This window comes from Myotis myotis, unplaced genomic scaffold, assembly GCF_014108235.1.
Source record: "Myotis myotis isolate mMyoMyo1 unplaced genomic scaffold, mMyoMyo1.p scaffold_m19_p_1, whole genome shotgun sequence".
In the NCBI taxonomy this organism is placed as follows: Eukaryota; Metazoa; Chordata; class Mammalia; order Chiroptera; family Vespertilionidae; genus Myotis; species Myotis myotis.
Window position 1 is genome coordinate 133,480,181 of NW_023416313.1, and position 20,128 is coordinate 133,500,308.

Here is a 20,128-nt window from a genome sequence, read left to right on the forward strand (position 1 = left end):
AGCCAGCAGGCCCCAACAATGGGCAAGAGGGCCCCGATAGGCCCTGATCACCGGCCTGGCCTAGAGACCCCACCCTGCACAAATTTTGTGCACTAGTCCTCTAGTAGTCTAATGAGAAATTTACCAGAGTGCAAAAGTGGCTATAGGGCTGAGGAACACCCTGGATTTCATTTCCCAGGGATGCCCCATCACTTCACAGCAGTTGGTAGCCTGAGGTTCAATTCATCACCAATCTCAGCAAACTGGCCCTGCCACTGATTTTCCTATTGCTTCCTCTGTGAAACATTATGATAGAGTCTTTTTAGGCCTTCAAAAGAGACACGCAGTGTGACAACTCATTTTTTCCTATGGGTTCTCCTCTCCTAAATAATATTCTAAGAACAAGAATTCAACAATACAGGAAAGTATTCATTATTATTAATGGATAAATGAAAGTAGACTAAAAGCAGCCACATGTTGCCTATATTGTTTTAAATAATCCTTGCCAGTAATACATTTTTCTGTAATCTACTCTCTGTTAGTCAAGGATTTCAAGATCAATTGCATTATTTCAAACAATTTTGCCAAAAAATTGGGGGAACATTTTTCTTTTTAGCAGAAACTACGAAAAATGCTTTCAAAGTCACAAAACCATATATATTTTTTCCTTTGATTGATGTTTGATTTTCAGTAGAGTATTTAAACATGTACAAAAAATCACCCATTCTTTTGAGAAAAGGCTGTTCCTTTTTACTGGACTGTATCTGTCAGTCAGCTTCACCAGCTAAGGAACAGCCCAAAGTGAGTAAATGGCTGGATATAGGAAACAAAGCCAGTTTTGTAGATGAAAGCTATTAATCATTTTTATTTTTTTAATGTAAAAAGTTATATACTTTTTCTAAAAAGGCATATAATTAGAGACTGATCTGAATCTATGGAGCCATCATGATACTACCCCTTTGTTCCATTTTAAGTATGATGAGTCAGGAACCTAGGCACATGCTCCATCAGCTCAAACACTGCTCTATTTAGAGGACATGAAGCAACTTAAAGGACTTATCTTTTCTTCTTTCCCACCGTGATGGTGGAACTGGCCAGCAGTGGCTCTGTGTTAATGCATCTGTCTTCCGCTGGAGGTAGGAAGAATGGGGAGTGGTGTGTGTGAGCTGTGGATTCAGAACCACTACGAGTGGTCCAAGAAGGGAATGCCTGGCTCCCCCACTCCTTCCTCCTGAGCGCGGGGCTGTCTCAGGCTGACCAGCACCAGGCCCTGCCTCTGCTCTTCTCTCTGCACGCAGCACAGGATGGCGCTTCACTCTGTGCTTGAGGAAGCAGCCTCTGTGGCAGCCTGACCTTTCCTTTCTTGTCAGAAAGGGAGATAAGAAGATAGCACAGTCCCGGCAGGGCCTCCTGGCCTAGATTAGGTAGTCACTATTCTTTGTTGGCTTCTGGGTGAACTGAGGTTTTACTGCTTGTATACTGGTTTCTGATACTATAACCTGCGATTAAAAAAAGAAAATTCATAGAAGCAAAATTCAGACTACAGTAGAACAAACTTAATTCCAAGTTGTATTATGTATGGTCACTATTTTGCCCCCATATTTTAGTGAAAAGAAACTAGAAATTAGCATCAGAATTCTACTGTTTATGAATAATGCTGTGTTTTGAATCAAAACCAAATAATTTATACATTAATTTAACACACATATATCGAGTGCCCACTGGATGGCAGGCACTGTTCTGGGCCCTGGAGATGCAATGGCAAAGATTAACTGGGTTCCTGTGGAATTCTAGTGAGGCAGAAAGAGAGTAAACATTGACACATGGGTAAACTTTCATGATAAGTTATAAGAAAAAGGTAGGGATGAGGGGCCAGGGAGCTGGAGCGGCTGGGTGTATTTGACCTAGGTTAGATTGAAAGGGACAGGAAGGAGATGGTACTTGAGCAGCTCCAAATGTGAAGGAGCCCACTTCTGGGGTGGTGTGTTCCAGCAGCACCTAGGAAGCAGTGCTGAGTCTGTTGACACACCAACATACTTGTTATATCTCGCATCCCTCTTTGTTCATTTTATTTTTATTTTTTTACTTTCTAAAGTAATAATAATTTAGCCCTGGCCTGTGTAGTTCAGTTGACTGGGCATCGTCCTGTGTCCTGCAAGGTTGCCGGTTCGATTCCTGGTTAGGGCACATGCCTGGGTTGTGGCCTCGATCTCTAGTAGGGGGCATGCTGGAGGCAGCCGATGGGTCCTTACCTCTCACATCAATGTTTCTCTCTCTCTCCTCTTCCTTCCTCTCTTTAAAATTATTAATATTTTTAATACTTAAAAATATTTTAAAATAAAGTAATAATAATGTAGATCTCACCTAGGCTGCTCTTTGAGCCAGATGGATCCCAGACTATTTCAGCAAGATTTCCAGGCCAGATGCATTAATGCTTCATGAGAGTGCTCCTTAGCAAGGCTTCCTCTTCGCTGGCTGTGTCCATGTTACCCTGGCATCAGTTAAAAGACAAGGGAGAGAAAAGCTAGGAACTCAATCTAAAATTGATAAAACTTTAGCAATGCACTCATTTTTTTCTCAGAGAATTGGGGAAAACTCCCATTTTTCTTGAATGGTGAGACACAACCACTCATGCTCCCTCATATCCCTGAGAGAAGAGCTTGCCCATGAGAATGGGTGCTAATGCGCCCCCTGGTTTTCCCACCACCAGGATTTAAGAAGCAAATCAAAACAAGGATCTGCTTCAAACCGGAAATGTGTACAAAATGAGTAAATGTGGTCGGAGGGCCTGGCAGGAGGAAGGGGAAGAGGCTTGGGTGGGGAGGGACAGCTGCAGGCACTGTAGGACCAGTGGGTTTAGTGTTGTCCTCTACCTTATATGCAACTGTTTACTATATCAATTCTGGGGATGGGGGGCATTCTGGTGTTCAATCATCACATGTTTCTCTCAATGGTGGTAGTGCAAAATTCATATACAAGTTACAAAGACCCAGGTGTAAATAATAATTTTATAATCACACCTCCTAGAAAGCACAGACCCTGTGATTCCCTGCCTAGAGGTCACAAGCCCACTGCCAGGGCCAGTGTGAGCTGACGACAGGCAGTTAGGAACACCTCTAGGCTGGAGGGGAGGCCAATGGGTGACTGTTTGGGGGAGGCTGAAGCAGATGAGCAGTGAGCTTGGCCATGGGGGGCAGCAGTGTCTATACCAGTGATGGCGAACCTATGACACATGTGTCAGAGGTGACACGCGAACTCAAATTTGGTTAATTTTTCTTTGTTAAATGGCATTTAAATATATAAAATAAATATCAAAAATATAAATCTTTGTTTTACTATGGTTGCAAATATCAAAAAATTTCTATATGTGACACGGCACCAGAGTTAAGTTAGGGTTTTTCAAAATGCTGACATGCCGAGCTCAAGAGGTTCGCCATCACTGGTCTATACTCATGTACCTAAGTTGGGAGCCAGAGGTGGAAACTGAAGTGGGCTGGGCTGCGGATAGGGCAGGTTCCCTGCAGAGCTCATGAGGAGTGCTGGAGTCTAAATACCAATCTTGCCAGGTCACAATGAAGGTAGAACGATAGGATATATTTTATTTAACAGATTCTAAACAGGATTTATAACTCCCAATGTAAGCCTGCCAAACAAAACAGTTGGGGCCTGTGGGAGAACTTCAGCACAGATGTTTGACCCAGGCCACTGAGAAGATGAAGAAAGGAGGCCACCCCAGCCACTGGATCCTTTTCTGCCCATCCTTTCTACCCTTTCCCATTCCAAAATAAAACTTTGCTCTCCCTCCAGTCAAAAACAAGATATTATATAAGTAACAAAACAAGTAATAGCACAAAATATGGCTCAGGCCCTTGAAGAAAAAGGGTGGAGAGTGAGGTGTAATGGAATTGGGTTGGCCTGGTGACATCTGAGGCCCAAATTTGTCAATAAACAATTGGCTGTTACTGTTGGCATTGAAAAACTGGATGGGGCAAAAGAAGCATTAAATACATTTCTTGTATTTAATGTAATAGAATAGTAATTTTGTACTAAAAATGATGTTGCAGATGAATTTTTATTGACACATAAAATTATCCAAAACATTGTTAAGTGCAAAAAGTCTATTTTAATACTATATGAGCACATTAAATAAACACCCCCCCCCACACACACACACATGAGCAAATACAATGTACACATAGGCCAGAAAGGACAGCTACTAAGATACTAAAAATGATTTTCATGAGGAAGTTGGTTATAAATGCTTTTATCTCCCTTTTATATATACAGTAGAGATTTTTCAAAATTTTTAGCTGTGAGTGTGTATTGCTTTATTTTTAAACAAGGTAAAAGTAATAAAAGCTTATTTTGTTAATTTAAGAAAAGACCCCAGGCCATAAAGTGTCTGCTCTATTTAATGAAGCACTTACTGATTTATCGCCTCCTTAATTGCTTTTACTTTCAGAAAAACACTAATAAATTTATTCTAGAAATCAGCATATTATGAGGCAAATTAAATAGCAACAAAATGTACTCAGCAGAAGGTGGTGAAAGGAACTGAAACAGGAGCTGGCGTTGTCTATTGTCTCCCAGGCAACCTCTATAGCCCTGTGACCAAGTGGTCTTGAGTGTGCTTGAGTTGGCTGTGCCCGCCTCTTGGAATTACTGTGGTCATGTAAATCACAAGATAATGTGTGTGAAAGCATGGTGTAGTTGTCTAATGCCAAACTTTGTTTTCCATGTATTTAACCTTGTGCAGGTTTTTGAGCTGTCTGTGCTTCAGTTTCCTCTTTCATAAGGTGAAGATGATAGTGTATCTACCTGATAGGGTTGTTAAAAGGATTAAATATGTTCACAGGGTTGAGAACAATGTCTGGCATGTAGTAAGCATTATGTAAGTATTTAGCTATTATAAAATAATTTTTAAAGTATGAATTACAATGTAACATACTTTTGAATCAGTCAAAAGAACTAAAGAAATTCATTATGCCTCTTGTTCATAAACTTAATTCAATACCTCTAGCATTCACTTATTCAGTATAAGAAATATTTACTGAGCAATTACTGTGTATGTTACCTATTCTTTCCTTTTCTTCCCCGTGGGAAACTGATATAGGCTTAAGCCTAGGACTGACCTGTTGGCAAAGTCACAAACAAGTCCCAGCTTAGAGAGCACAGTCCTCTTAGCATAATTAGGCTTGACCTTATAACACTCCCTAGATCTTATCTGGGAAGCTAATGGGCTGAGGAAGTGCAGGAAGTGTAACCATGGTCAAAACAAGTGAAACTCACAAGAACTGTGTAACTATGGTGACCACTGCCTTGTTTACCTCTCACTATAAAAAGCTTGGTGAGGCCTGAGGACCCTGGAAGTCCTTCCTCCTGAGTTGGACTTGCCCGTCTGGCCCCCAATATTTCCAAATTATCTCGTGTCTTTTCTCTTTCATTTGTGTGCGGCTCCTCTTTCAGACCCGGAACCCTGAACCACGCGGGACGTGGAGGGAAACATGACACTTCCTTGCCTATACAGTCTAATAATTCAGCACTGGGAACTATGTTCCATTTACAGGTTTTTAGAACATGTCACACATTCAGCTAAAGTACCTCTAAATGTTGATCACTTCTATCAACATCAGACCAGAGAGAATGCAGTCAGTCCAAGTAATAAGGCTTTGAAGTAACCACTGTATTCATTTACTCAAATAACCCAATCGTTTTAATGGTGGGTGGGCAAACTTTTTGACTCGAGGGCCACAGTGGGTTCTTAAACTGGACCGGAGGGCCGGAACAAAAGCATGGATGGAGTGTTTGTGTGAACTAATATAAATTCAAAGTAAACATCATTACATAAAAGGGTACGGTCTTTTCTTTTTAGTTTTATTCATTTCAAATAGGCCGGATCCGGCCAGCGGGCAGTAGTTTGCCCACGGCTACACTAGATAGAGAAGGAAGGACTAAGAATTGCTTTGAAATTTGTACTGACTCCATAAAATTACAGCCAAATTGTATTTACAGGAAAGGGAGAGGAAGTGCTGCTGAAACAAAATCAATTAAAAATAAATTCCCCTTCCCTAGGGCAAGTGCATGCCCATGTCAAGTGGTCTAGGGGATTAGCATTTAGGCCTTTGGCAATTTGACTGGCAGCTGTAATACAGATGAGAACATGTGAATGTCAGATTTATGCAGGTGGGGCACATTCTTTCCTAATTAAAATGTTATGCCTTTCTTCACTAAACAATTAAATGGGAAATTAGCATTTTTTAGTCCATAGACATGCCTTAATTTATTAGAGAGTAGTAACATAAGAAAAAATTGTAAAAGTTAATATTCATACTTGTATATGAGACTAGAGTAAACCAAAATGATTCTACTTTAGCATTAGAATCATTTTTGATGGTAAGGTAGTTTCAATAATTGCAATGATTTCCTCTCTAACCATAGAAAGTGAGAGGTCTGATCTTCACACCTACAACATTTTTGCACCTATTTATTTTCTCAGAAAAGTCTACTCTTTATGAAAACACATGCTCTTAAAATTCACCAGGGTGAGACTTTAACATTGAAAACTTCAACAAAAAGTTTTAAATTTGATGTAGTCACATTTCAGTTGACAGATGGAACAACTTAAATTTTGAACTAAGCCTTGATGATAAAGTTTACATCTTGATAAATCCAGCTATGTTGAAACCAGGACTGAGTGGCTAGGGAGAACCAATGAAATATTGCTCAGTCTTGTCAAATAATATAGGAGGTGACTGAGTTTGTCTGGGGGAGGTGAGTTGGGTGTGGATGGGATGAGACCTTATGTCTCTAGAAAGGGAATCAGGCGACAGAGTAATCTTCGGCCATTGCCACTACATACACTGTCAGTAATTCTTGGTTTCCACTGATGTATAATTTAGTTTACTGAGGCAAGCTTTGAGACTTGGCTAGCACTGCAATTCTCTGTAAAAATGACGAAAGAAGAAAATTTAAAGATGTATATAAGGGATATTTTTGCGATAAGTTGTTTTATTTGGAAAGATACGATATTATTTCAGAAATCTTTGGAAAACCACACTGGTCTATCAAATCACCTGATTGTATCAAGCAGTAAGAACCCAATGCCATCAAAGTTCCAGTAAACTTTTAAAAAAAGTTGTGCTCTCTAGAGAGAGTTCTATACTAGGAGTTAAGATGCAACGTGTTCTCCAAAATTTGATTAACCCCTGCTAACATCTGGAGGTGTTCCTAATACTGTTTTTCACCTGTAGTTTTGTGGATTTTTTGTTTCTAGAACTGAGAAACAGGGTAAGAAGACCACTAATTTTGGGTCTAGCAGAACCACTTTCCTTTTTGCTATTTTCAGAGGTAATTTTTTACATTCAAATGACTCAGTCATTTTTGCCAATAAGTAAACTTTTACATACTCTTGAGTTAGTATGTTCTGCAGTACATACAGATAGCTGCTAGGTCAGGAAGAGGGGAAGGGACTGGGGGAAAGGAGAGCTTAACTTGTCCACTGAATGAAGAAGTCAGCGGTCTTGCAACTTGCCAAGATAAAATCTCCAGATATTCTCATAAATTCTATGAAAAGCCACAATAATATAAAAGAGCAATCTTGAAATTTAGTCTGTTGCCTGAACTATCCATCACGGGAACCTTGAAAACTATAGGGAGAAAAAGTATAAAATCCTTGAACCCCCACCAGGCGGTGCTCTCACTTGTGCTAAGTGGCACTTGTGCTTTATGCCAAGTGTATTCTTAATAAATTTGCTTGCTTTGCTTCCTTATTAAATTCCCTTGCTTTGCTTCCACACTGCTTTCTGTCACTCATCTGAATTCTTTCTCATGAGCATGACAAAAGCCAAGGAGTGGGGATCCTCCTCTGACTCAGGTTACTCTCTGGTAACAAATCTATATAATAAAAGCCTAAGTGACCATTAGGGTGGAAAGACCAGAATGACCAGTCACTATGATGTGCAATGACCACCAGGGGGCAGATGCTCAACGCAGAAGCTGCCCCCTGGTGGTCAGTGTGCTCCCACATGGGGAGCGCTGCTCAGCCATAAGCTGGGCTCATGGCTGGCAAGTGCAGCAGCGGTGGTGGGAGCCTCTCCCACCTCCAGCAGCACTAAGGAGCAGAGAGCTGAGCAGTAAGGAGCAGCGAGCAGGCGGGCGGTAAGGAGAGAGGGGTCCCAGACTGTGAGAGGGATGTCCAACTCTCGCAGGCGGGTGGACATCCCCCAAGGAGTCCCAGACTGCAAGAGGGCACAGGCCAGACTGAGGGGACCCCCTCCTCCCAGTGCATGAATTTCGTGTTCCAGGTTTCTAGTATATATAACCTTTCCCCTTACAATATATAACCTTTCCATCTTACAGTATAATAAGCAAACTAAGCATATCCTTTAAGGTGCTGTGTTTGTTTATTTTAGATTTGAATTACTGTTTCCTCTTTATTTCCCCAGTACTGTAGGCCACAAACTACTTGGTTCTTACCTCAGTGTGGTATATGACTGGCTTCCTGGATTTTGTTCTATAAGGCCTAAGCCCACAGACAGAATATGGTTTGGGAAAAAGTATTCCTTCAGAAAAAAATAAAAAAAGCCCACTGAAGACACACTGGGGTTAGGACAAAGGAGATAAATTCAGGGTCCTCAGTGTGGAGCCCAGTTTCAGTTATGGCAAGAAGAGTGGGGTTGGACAGCGTCCCTGCAAAATTAATGCCATCCCAGAAACTCAGAATGTGACTTTATTTGGGAAGAGTGTCTTTGCAGATGTAAATAGTTGAGGATCTCAAGATGTAATCATCCTGCATTTAGAGTGGGTCCTAGATCCAATGACTGGTGTCCTTATAAGAAGAAGTGAGGACTTAGAGAGACACACAGGCAAGAAGGCCCTGTGAAGGCAGATAAAGGTTGGAGCAATGCTGCTATGAGCCAGGAACCGCCAGAAGCAGGAAGAAGCAAAGAAGGATTCTCCGCTGTAGGCTTAGTAGGGAGCATGGCCCTAGAACACTTCAATTTTGGTCTCTGGTCTCCAGAGTTGCAAGGAATAAATTTTTGTGGTTTTAAGTCACCAACTTGTAATAACTTGTACAAGAACCATGAGAAATTAATAATAAAGTATGAATATTCTGGGAAGGTATATAAAAAGGGTGAGTTTTTTCAATTTTTCTTTTTTAAAATATATTTTTATTCTTTTGTTTACGTCTTCTTTTCTTTTTCTTTTTCTTTTTTTTTACATTTTCTTCCACTATACCAAAATAACTCTACATTTTAAATTTGCTGCTTGTACTATTTTTAATAAATCCATTTTCTCCATAGACCAACCAGAGAAAATTCTGTTGTTAGCACTCAGAGCCCCGGTGATACAGAAGAGGAGCCAAGTGAATAAAAGATGGTGAAAAGGGATTGTCTGCAATTCCTGCCACACTAATTAAATAATGTCTGACGATTGCTGGGGTCCCACCCCAGCAGGTCCAGGGGTCCCCAAAGGTGTGGTGAAGAAGGAATGACACAGAGGCAGCGTTCAGTTGATCAGCATGGTTGGGCTCTCTTGCCTGGTTCTATTGCTAGGTTCTGTAGGTTCTCCAGCCAGGTTCTGTAGCCAGGTTCTGTCCAAGATCTTTTGCCATGTTCTCTCACTAGGTTCTGTCTCTAGGTTGTGTGTAGGTTCTGTGTGTAGGTTCTGTGTCCTGTTGTCTTGTTACATCTGTATTTATACCAGTTGATTCCAATCCTATCAATCTCTATTCCAAAGGTTAGGGCGTTTCTTATCTCCACTCCAGGGAGTAAAGATTATGTAGCTTAAGCATGATTGTTCGTAGTTAAAGTGATTAATTACCCGCCTGGCACTTAGTTAAGGGGTTTTATTCCCTCCCTAACTTCAGGGGGAAATCCCTACCTGGGGAAACAACCTTTCTCAGAGAGGTGACCTTGGTTAAAACACATAGTGCCAAGAAGGTGAGCAAACATATTAAGAACAGTATGCCATATATGTCAGGTCCCTTGAAATAGCAAGGATGGACTGGCTCCCGGCAGACGATGAACTTAAAACCTACGTACTCTATCTTACTTTTGCTGACATTTTCTTTCACTGCACTAAAATAACTCTACATTTTAAACTTGCTGATTGCATATGCTCTGTGTAGATTAGGAAAGAAATGCCACAGAGGACAGACAAGCAGGAAAGACCGCGTGTCACCTCTGCAGAGCAATATTCCCCATCCTCATTTATTTTCTGGGTTCTACCAGGTGATAGGGAGCCAGGAGAGATGGAATATAGGATCTCAGAAAGAGGAGAGGCTTTAAAAACCATCTAGTCCAATCACTAAGTGATTATTAGTTCCTCTTTACGACATCCCTAGAAAGACGCATCCCAACTACCCCTGAGTCTCTTCAGCCATTGCATTTTAGGACAGCAATTGAGACAAAAATTTTCCAGATGATTTGAAATCTGCTACATCTGATAATTTCCCAATTTTGCAGTATGGGACCAAGTAGCATATTTGTCCTAAATGGCAGCACTTCTCACACTAGAACCTTGCAGTCATTTCCACTCAGTCTCCTTCATTTTTTGTTTTCTTTTCTTTTTTGTTTTTGTTTTTGGACTGACATGACTTAATTCCTTCTCCCCTTTTCAGGGCAGTTTTTGGCTGTGCTCCAATTGGTAGAACTAAGTGTCCTCTTAAAGCTGGAAGCTACTCCTTTATCCTGCTTTGATTGCCCAACATGGTGCAGGATTTTGACTTCCCCACCACTAACAGGCTCCATCAGTGCTCCCTCCTCCTGGTCCAATAGCTTTAATCTGATATGCATCACATTGTGTTACAATGTATAGCTAAGTTTCTGCCCCCAGTTGGGCAGTAACTTTACTGAGGACAAGGATGATGTCTTTTATCTTTGATTCCCAAGTAAAAAACACACTCCTGAGCATATGGCAGGGTTTAATAGCTATTCACAGTATAACCAACAAAATGAACAGAACATTAAGTTTCCCAGGAATGGTCTTTGACCACTGATAAGTCTCATGAAATGAATGAAGGGTCAAAACAACAACAACAACACGAAAAGCAGAGTTTTATAAAACCAAACCTTTGATATGAGACGTGGTCAAATGACCTCAAAGAATTAAATAAAAATCACATTAGAGAAAATAGGCCTTAGGTCTATGGAAAGATCAACTTGGTGTGAGGAGACTCTGGGTTGGACAGGGTCTGCATTACTGCAGATTATTGGAGTCTGCATTTTGTTCAGGACGGTAGTTCTGTAACAAAAGTCGAACATTCCCAAGAGAGCTCAAGTGGTAAGTGACTTTAGGCCACAGGTGGTAACTGTGAGAGGAGGTGATCTGGAGCATAGGGAGGTAGATGTTTCCAACATTGAAGGGTAGTGGGTGGTAGTAAGTGACAGCATGAGATGCAGAAGTGGAAGTTTTCCTGAAGCAGCTGGGGAAAAGGTTCAGATGGCAAAGAGGAGAATGAGACCACCTGCAACAGAGTGAAATGCCTGGCCTCGCGGTCTCCCCCTTATTCAAGCCTGTGTGCTTCCAAGGTTAATAGCTTCAGCTTAGACTTAGAGATCAGGGAAATGTATATTGTTTATCAAAGATTTGTAGGAACCTTGTGACCAAACTCACATGAACTACAGTCAGCAGAATAAGAACAAAGCAATCACCCTCAGATCGCCGCAGGCACCCGCATGGCAGTCATCAATCAACCTTGAACCCTTCCTGTTTCCCCATTCTCTTGATATAAAAGAAGGTTGAATTCTGTGTTTTCTTAAATGGTTCTTTCGGAAGCTAGTCAGCTAACTTCTTGACTTGTTGGCTTTCCCAGTATAATATCTTTCCTTGCCCCAACATCAGGTCACTAGATTCACTGGCTGACATGTGGCGAGTGGTATAAATTCCGACTCTAGGTCCAGAGGTTAAAAGAAAGTGTGAGAGAAACAGCCACTATTGGAGAGGGTTCCCAGGGAAGAAGTGTTCTCAAGAGAAAGCCAGGTTAAAGTCAGAGCCAGGTGAAGGTCTTAGAAGACATTGAAGATAGGGGAACCCGGTCCACAGGGTCACCTTCACTTTGGAGACCAATTACAAATTCAGGGAGCTCAGAAAGCCATCCTCAGTCTTGATAATCCACTAGAAGGATTCACATAACTTACTGAAAGCTGTTATAATTACCATTATGATATATCGTAGGGAAAGGACACAGAGTAAAATGGACCCAGAGAAGAATTACCTAGGGAAAATTTCAAGGAAAGTGTCAAATTCGAAGTTTTTGTCCTTTCCCCACTGCATTATGGACAGCTTTCCTTTCCTTGCACTGATGTCTGATAGTTCACATGGAATATTGCCAGCCAGGTAATTTTGGTGTCCAGAATTTTAATTGGGGCTTCATCACATAAGCATAGTTGACTTCAGCCCTTCAGAAAATCAACCTTAATACTGTGGGACCTTAAGTGCCCACCCTAAATCACATTATTACTTATTGGATTGTCCCAAGGCCAGCAGGCAAACAAAGACACTCCTATTACGCATTACATTCCAAAGGTCTAGAGATTACCCCCAAAAGCCAAGAGCCAATGTTAGATCTCTTTTTGTGCATAAAGAGAATTATATTGATGACTGACTTTTCATGTTGCAGTGTAAGTATTTCTTTACCTGTGTGTCTCCTGCAATGGAGATGATATCCTTGAGGTCAGAGACCAGGCAACATGCAATGTCTTCATGTTGGATGTACAAAAGACTAAATGAATCCCTCTATGTTTGGTATGATTCTATATAGTGTAGTAGCTTTGAGTGTCTTGGTCTGGTAAATATAGTTCTACTTCATCTTTCTGAGGAACATCAGTCTTTCAACTTCTCTTGTTCCTACAAGTGAACAAGTATTACAGTGAGCAAGCTAGATGGAGAGGGGCAAAGGAGGGTGATGGGGAACATCTGTAATACTGTTAACAATCTATAATAATAAAAGCATAATATGCAAATTGACTGTACAACTGAACAGCAGAACGACTGTCTGGACGACCTTCCGGATGACCATGCTATGACACCCACTGGAGCCAGGCCAGCCAAGGTGGGTGGGATGCGATTGGTCAGGGGGCAGCCATCACCCCATGATCGCCCTGGAGACAGAGGCCCAGGCCACCGGCCAGCAGGGTGATTAATTGGTGGGCTCCATGATCGCCCCAAAGAAGGAGGCCCAGGCCACCAACCGTGGGCTGCAGTGGGTGGGCGGGGCCTCCCTCTGTGGGGCACGATTGATTGCATGATTGCCCTGCAGGGGGAGGCCCAGGCCACTGGCTGGCAGGGCAATCGATCAATCAGGGGCCTCCAAGATCACCCCAAAGAGGGAGGCCCAGGCTACTCTGCAGTGGAGCTGTGGCAGGTGGGCAAGGCCTCCCTCTGTGAGGGCGATCCATCACAGAGCCCTGTCCAGGTGGGCAAGGCCTACCTCTTTGGGGCAATTGATGTCAGGGCTTCCAGAATGTGATAAAGCACAGGCTGGGCTGAGGGACTCCCTCACCCCCGCGCCCTGAGTGCACAAGTTTCGTGCACCAGGCCTCTAGTCCTATATAATAAAAGGGTAATAGGCAAATCGACCAAACAGCGGAATGACCAGTCTCTATGACATAAACTGATCACCAGGGGGCAGACGCTCAATGCAAGAGCTGCCCTTAGGTGGTCAGTGTGCTCCCACAGGTAGAGTTCCACTCAGCCACAAGCCAGGCTGATAGCTGACGAGTGTAGCGGCCCACCTCTGCAGCAGTGCTAGGGATGTCCAACTGCCGGCTCCCCATATCCCCTGAGGGCTCCCAGACTGTGAAAGGGTGCAGGCTGGGCTGAAGGACCACCCCCGAACCCCCACCCTGAGTTCACGAATATTGTGCACTGGGCCTCTAGTAAAATGAATAAATAAGAATTACAGTGAGCAAATGAGGGTTTGTTGCCTAAACCAATACATATTCCACTAAGGGGAAAAATGGATGAATTTGTACAACTTTCCATGGCTTGACAGCCATCTGATTTACCTCAGCACCAAGGAAGATTAAAACTGCTCTCAAAGGCAGATGTCATCTTACTTGTTTGACTAGTGGAATTATTCTAACCATTCATCTCTCTCATTACCACTGCAAAAATGAAAGAATATCTGGAAATGAAAACAAAAAAGAATGTAACTAAAAGACCAGAGTTAAATGGATATATCAAAACTTCTTTTATGTCACAAGTTCCCAGGCTTTCATTCTGTCAACAAGCACAGCACTGGGGAAGGTGAGCCTTTCTGTTATTTAAAATAACTAGAGACTAAAATACCACAATGTAACCAAAGTATAAAATACTACAAAGTGTTAGGAAAATTACTATAGAAATGATTACCATCGGCCTGATTCTTCTAAGTCTAACAATAGTGTTAAATTCACATAATTACCTAGAATATGCCATTCAGTCTATTATTCAATCTCCATCTATAGTCTTTTATTTTTTGGTCTACCCTCAAAACATGATGTAAGGATTAAAGAAGCAACTTGTCAATAACTCTTTTTTTTTCTCCAAGGGAAAGGCTCCTCTCATTCTAAGTGGTTTTGGATATGGTTTTCACTCTTAGGAACAAAAAGAAAAAGGAAGAGCAGTTAGCAAAAATAACTTAGAAAGCCATGACTCTTTTTGCAGGGAAGACAAGCCATACACAATTTGAGGCCAGAACTCATATCAACTTTTCATGATAAAGCGCCACCATAATGGCACCCGGTTTAATCTCCTTGAGGTCCTTTGGTTCGGCTGCCAGAGTTTGTCTTCAAGACAATTTTGAGGCAGATTTATTAGGTTTGAGATGTGATTCTGAATGAAGCTCTTTGTATTGCTGGTGTTTAGTCATTTCACTGGAGATCATGAATTCATAACAACGTAGTATTCTTAGAGCTAATATTGCCCATCTTCATGTAACATGTGCAAATCTTACCAGAGTGCAATTCCATTTACTCCACAGATTTTTGTGCCATTGTTACCACATTTTTCTTCTTCATACATTATAAACCTGATTAAATATACTTTAATTTTAAGCAGTTAGTAATCTTTTACAGGAATTAAGAAGAGTAAGGTAACCACATATTTATTATTTTTAGTGCTTTTCATTCCTTCTTATTGATTCTTGGTTTCATATAGTAACATTTCCCCCTGGCCTTAGCATTTCTTGTAGTACAGATGTGCTGAGATATATTTTGCTATTTCATTTGTCTGAAAATGTCTTTACTTTATTCTCATATTGAAGGACATGCTATGTATAAAACTCTGGTTAATGTTTTCCTTTTAGCTTTTTAAATACATTATTCTACTTTCTTCGGACATGAAATTTTCAGATAAAAACTTAGTCATCATTTGTATCTTTGTTTGCATGTATGTACTAGTAATGTGTATTTTTTTCCTATGGCTATTTTTAGCATTTTCTCTTGATAAGCAATTGAACTATGATGTGCCTCGGTGTAGTTAGCTTTATGTTTATCTTGCTTGAGGGTTCCAAAGTTTTTCGGATCTGTGAACTGATGTTTTTACCAAAGTTTTGAAATTTTATGGTCATTATTGATTTTTTTTCTTAGTTCTCAAGCATGTCACTTACTCTAGATTAGTCCTACTCCTTAGATGTGGCCCTTTGGGGACTCTAACAAGATGACTGAGATCCACAGCGAGGCTTGCATGGCATTCATATGACTCCTGGCATTTTAAGATCCTTTGAATCTCTGGTGTGGGGTGACTCTCAGTCCAAAAGCAGCCACCCTCTGTCAGGCCAGGTGGTCTCTCCCTACACATGTGCAACCAAACCCTCAGCCAAGAACCTCTTGTGTGGATTTATGGGGCACCATTGCCATACAGATCCCTCCTCTCCAGTACGCTATCCCTTCATTTCCAGAAGTTTTTGTCATTTCAAACTCTTAACCTGCCTCCTGCATTCAGTGAGGCCATAGTCTCTGCCTGGGCCCACTTCTCTGAGCTGTCTTCTGGAAAATTCCCAGGCAGGAGGCCAGAGGAAGATGCTCATCTTGCAGTGTTTGCTTTTCTCAATGATAGCAGTTCTGAGTGGTCTGTGTTCAATCCCTGAAAACAGTTGTCTTATATATTTTTACAGTCATATAGTTTCTTATAGCATGAAGGAAAGTAATACACTTAACTTCATTATGGTGTGAGGCAAAATTCAGATTTTCTTTTATGCATGAAAACTGACATGGGTCAGGTAAAATTGCAAAGTTCCAAAATATTGAAATAAAGTTTGCTAGCAACATATTCAGTACATACGTATTCCTTAGTGAATATATGCCGTGGCTGACCGGCAGATCCTGAGTGACAGATGAATGATTACTCTGACACACATTTCTATGAAAGAGAGGGCTAAGAGACTGCTTGGCTATAGGAACCAACAGCCCCGTTCACCTGCCTCTTTAGGCTTTTATTGTAGTTAACAGCTTGAACTAAAATTAACTTCTAGATACTATCAGCAAGGTAAGTATCCTTGAGAAAACACATGCATCTGCAGTGTCCTTTAAGCAAGGACGTCTAAAGACTAAACATAAAGATTCCAATAAAATACCTCTGGGCTCAGACTTGTCTGGAAAAGCCAAGGCAGGGTCTGCCGCCTTCGGGCAGGTCCCTCTAGAAGCCTCGACCTTTTGGAGATTCCTCCTTATAGACTTTCCAACCAAGTCCTGTGCTTCTCAACAAATATACATAAAATGTTTTGTATTAAATTGACTGAAGTTCATTGATAGGACTAAATTTTCTATCACCAAGATCTCTAAAAACCTCTCAAGTATGATGTTGGAGCTAACATGCATCGATCTTATGAGAATAAATGTTATTTAGGATTCAAGTAAAACCTCATTCATGAGGATAGGTGTTAGGCTAAGTTTTATGTCATCAACTTTTAGAATAAGACATGAAATTTAATCATTTAAGTAAAGTTCAGTCTGCTCAAGGCCACAAATATCCAATATATCTAATGTATTTCGTTTTACTTGTATATTGCAAAATTTGTACACAGGACACAATCCTCATGAAAGTTGGTAAAGCTAGAAGACTTTCACAAATAGATTGTGCTCAAATAGATTGAACATATTTTTGTTCATAAAGGAAAAGATTAAGGGGAAAATCTTTCACTAACACAAACAGATTAGTTGTTGAACCCAGCTGAGCAGTGAAGTTATCATGCTTCTACGTAATCAGAAGATGAGGCTTTGATAACATTTCCATCAATCTAGTTGAAAGTATTCCAATGAATATCTGAGCTTTGTTGAAATTTTTACTTTTATGAGACTTGTAATAGATGCTTTCAGAATAGTGTTTTTATTTTTATCATAGCTTTATACCAGACTTAGAGTTGAAGTGTGAATAAAAGAAAGGGGAAATTTCTCTTATCAATCCTTAAGGTAAGACTATGAAGAATAACTTGCCCCCAAAATCTGTTTTTTGTAACTGTGTTTTGATTTTTCTTAAAGACAATTCAAAAATCAAAGAATCCAAGAAGAATTGTGCCCAGAAGGTTTGCCAGCATATAAAAGATTATGTATTTTAGTTATTCATTCCATTTCTCCCTGAGGCCAGGAAGTGATAACAAATAAGCTCTTTTACTTGATTATTCATTATTTTTTGTTTAGTCTACAAACATTTGTTGAGCAGTTACTATATGAGCTAGATGTGACTCAATTTGCCTTCTTTATATTGGTGGTGAAAATAGAAAAGACTTGCTGCTTGAGGATAGCCCTGTCCTTATCATTAACCCCATTTGCTGGAACTTTCCCATTTAGGAATAAAATTACAAATGGAGTGATTTTTTTACTTCTCTAACTAAAACAAGCTTCCTGCTAGTTAAAATTAATTCTCTACCACAAGTTTTACCCAATTCACCTTTAAAAAAATTATTTTTAAGTATTCAGGGAATTAGCCTGTTTCCCCCTTCTTTTCTGTTGCTGTTGCCTGCGATCATTTTCTTTACTCAACAACTATACATTAAGCACCTACTAAAGGCCAATCACTGTTTAAAGTACCTGGTTACAAACAGACATCAATCTCTTGTCCTTGTGGAGCTTATATTGTAGGAGAACAGGGGCAAAACACAACATAAATTTTAAAAAGTATATAGATATTAGAAGGTGATAAATAACGTAGAAGGAAGCAGGCTATGGAGTATGGAGATTGTAATTCATATAAGGGAGTCAGGTAGGACCTCACTGACAAGGTGACCTGGAAGAAATGAGGGAGTGAGCTATATAGAGGTGTATGGAGAAGAGTGTTCTTAGAAGTAGAAGCTCTAAGTAAAAGGTCTTGAGACAGAAGTCTGTTGTGTTCCAGGAAGCACGTGGAGGTCATTTGGCTAGAATGAGGTGAACTTGAAAGAAGGTAGTGTATGAGGTCCACCAGGGGATAAGAAGTAGGACAGATGATGTAGGGCCTTGAAGCCATTGTAAGGACCTTGCCTTTTACTCTGTGAGAGATAGGGAGACATTGGAAGGAATAAAGAACTAATATGACATTTTAAAAAGATTGCTTTTACTGCTGTGCTGAAAACTACCTGAAAAAGGCAAAAATGGGAGCAGAGAGATGAATTAGGAGGCTATCTTAGTAACCTAGGCAATCTATTTTGGTGATTTGGACCCAGAGTAGTGGGAGGAGAGGAGGAGGTATAAATGGTCATATTCTGGATACATGTTGAAAGTATAACTGAAAGGATTTGCTGGCAAATTGGAAGTAGATTACTAGAGAAATAAAAGAATTGGAATGACTTTAACATTTTGTGCTGAAGAAATTAGAAAAAGATCTCTATTAACTGAGATGGGAAAGACTATAGGCTGAACAGGTTTGGTTGGAAGGAAAAGAGAAATTCTGTGTTGGATATGTTATTCTTGTAATGTTTATTAGAGATTCAAATTGAGATGCTGGTAAGAATTAGATACAGGGTTTGGGTGTTCAGAGAAGAGAGGCAGGAGCTGGAGATATAATTTTGGATGTCATCAGTATATAAAAGGCATTTCAAGCCACGGGACTGAATGAGATTGTCAAGTAAATGATTAATGGTAAGAGTCAGAGATGAAGTGGAACTGGGAAATGTTACAGCAGAAAAGCCAGGAAAATGTTACAGAAGAAAACCAAGGAAAACAAGGGATCTTAAAAACCACATGAACAACATTCTCCAAGGCAAATGTTGAAATATCAAAGAAACTGAGGATTAAGAAATGGTTTTGGAGTTAGTATCATGGAGGTCAACTGTGACAGTGAAACGATAGAGGAAAAACCTGATTGGTGTGATTTAAGAGAAGGAATTATATTGGAGACATCAAGTTTGCATTGATCTTCAAGGACTTTTGTTTTGTTTTGTTGTAAAGTGGAGCAGAGAAATGTTGAGGTAGTTGTAGGGAAAAATAGAATCAAGTTATTTTTAAGATGGAAAAAGTAAGTTTGTTTTCATGTTGATGAGAATGAGAGATTGAGGGTGCAATTTTTTGAATAAGTGATGAGGGAGTGTGCAACCTGGGCTTTAGCAGGCAGCATGGCCAGTTCATCCACAGTAATGGGAGGAAGAGTAAATATTGCACAAGTTGGTTGATGGCCCTAGCTGGTTTGGCTCAGTGGACAGACCATCGGCCTGTGGACTGAAGAGCCCATGCCCAGGTTGCAGGCTTGACCCCCAGGAGGGGGCATGCAGGAGGCAGCTGATCAATGATTCCCTCTCATATCATTGATGTTTCTATCTCTCTCTCCTTCTCCATTCCTCTCTGAAATCAATAAAAATTATATATATATTTTTAAAAGTTCTGTGGCAAGTTGTGTAAGTTCTCTTCTGAATGCTCCCATTTTCTCTGGAAGTTGATAATAACATGGTCTTCAGGTGAGAGTGAGGCTTGAGCAAAGCTATTGGAAGTTTCAGGGGAGAAGAGAAGAGGTGAAACAATTACCCCAGAAAGTGGGAAAGTGCATACCATGAGGAAGTAGAGTATGAGTGCCCAACAGTGTAAAGACCCCCCCTAGAATTTAATGGTTATGAACTGAAAATAAATTAATTTATCTGAATGTGTTTTACTCCAACCACATTTAACTGTGTGGGTGGAGCCATGGAATGGGTGGGGAAATGGATTTAAACAGGCTTGTGGTTTAGTCAAGCAAGTGAATCAAAGGAAAGGCAATGGAA